This window comes from Triturus cristatus, chromosome 4_1, assembly GCF_964204655.1.
Source record: "Triturus cristatus chromosome 4_1, aTriCri1.1, whole genome shotgun sequence".
Lineage (NCBI taxonomy): Eukaryota > Metazoa > Chordata > Amphibia > Caudata > Salamandridae > Triturus > Triturus cristatus.
Window position 1 is genome coordinate 105,499,128 of NC_140585.1, and position 1,143 is coordinate 105,500,270.

At 43.3% G+C, this 1,143-nt stretch overlaps 1 non-coding gene across 1 annotated transcript; it reads right to left on the reverse strand.

Moving 5' to 3' along the window:
• Positions 1 to 649: 649 nt before the first annotated feature.
• On the reverse strand, positions 650 to 721 carry TRNAC-GCA (transfer RNA cysteine (anticodon GCA)). The gene has a single exon. It is a non-coding gene; the product is annotated as a tRNA-Cys (tRNA).
• Positions 722 to 1,143: the final 422 nt, after the last annotated feature.

Sequence of the window (1,143 nt, forward strand, 5' to 3'; positions counted from 1 at the left end):
AGAGCATCCTTCACTAAGTTTCAACCTGTCCTTTCAAGTGGATCCAGAGAATGTCATTTAAAGGGGAAAGGTGGACATTTCACAATCTCTTGATGTAGACAGGGACCCGCACCACTTACTTTCAGAACCAGTGCGTGCCTCTTTCTACATTTCTGTTTATTAAATTAGATTTCTGGTAGTCTAATAATCAGCAAACCCTACAGGTTTCACAAAACTTCCACACGTTGGAATCGAGAAATCTTACATTAAACAGAAACTTCAGTCTTTGGTGATGTAAAAGGATGCGACCACTTTTAAAAGCTTGTGTTAGGACTTAAGAGCAATATGTGAGATAGCTCACTGTACTGAGCATCACAGCTTCAACCCACAGAAAGCCAACTCATCTCTTCATCCTTCTGGAGGCGATAACATGCTTCCTTCTGTGTTTCTCTCTCTTTCGCCTTCTGTGTCTCTCTATCAGACAAAGGGAACTTTATTTTAGTCAACTTGTCACAAAAAAGTTAAATGTTTGAATCTGTTGGTCGTTTCTGGGAAACATGATCCAACAAGCATGTGTTCTTTTAATTTGGTCTTTTTCACAGCAAAGACCTTCTGTTTAGGCCGATGCTTTGCAAAAATATATTTTAAAAAGGACATAAAAGATATTTGAAGGGGACACCCGGATTTGAACCAGGGACCTCTTGATCTGCAGTCAAATGCTCTACCACTGAGCTATATCCCCAGCTGTGTGCTCCGTTCCACAATAAATGATATATTTGCCTTCAGCGGCCCTGCCCTTGCTGTGCCTTTAGTTCCTGTCATCTAGTCTGGTTTTTCCGCTCAGCTCTATCCTCAAGCCATTGGAGGTTTCTAGCACTGAGCTACAAACATGTCCTCCAGTTCTGCTCCTGTCCTTCACCTCTTTGCCGTGCCTGACCAATATTCACCCGTCTTGACCATTATTTCATCACTGAGCTACATCGCCGTGCTTCAAGGCGCACCCGAATACGATCACATTTCACCTTCTGAAAGCCTTGTGAAATAGGATGTTTTTGTTTTTACCGCCGCGAGACGCCTACTATGCGAATGAAATGGTAAACCGTAAAAGAGGGGCCGGGGAGTGGGTAAGGCGACACTATCATATATCCTTCAGGAGGGGCAACG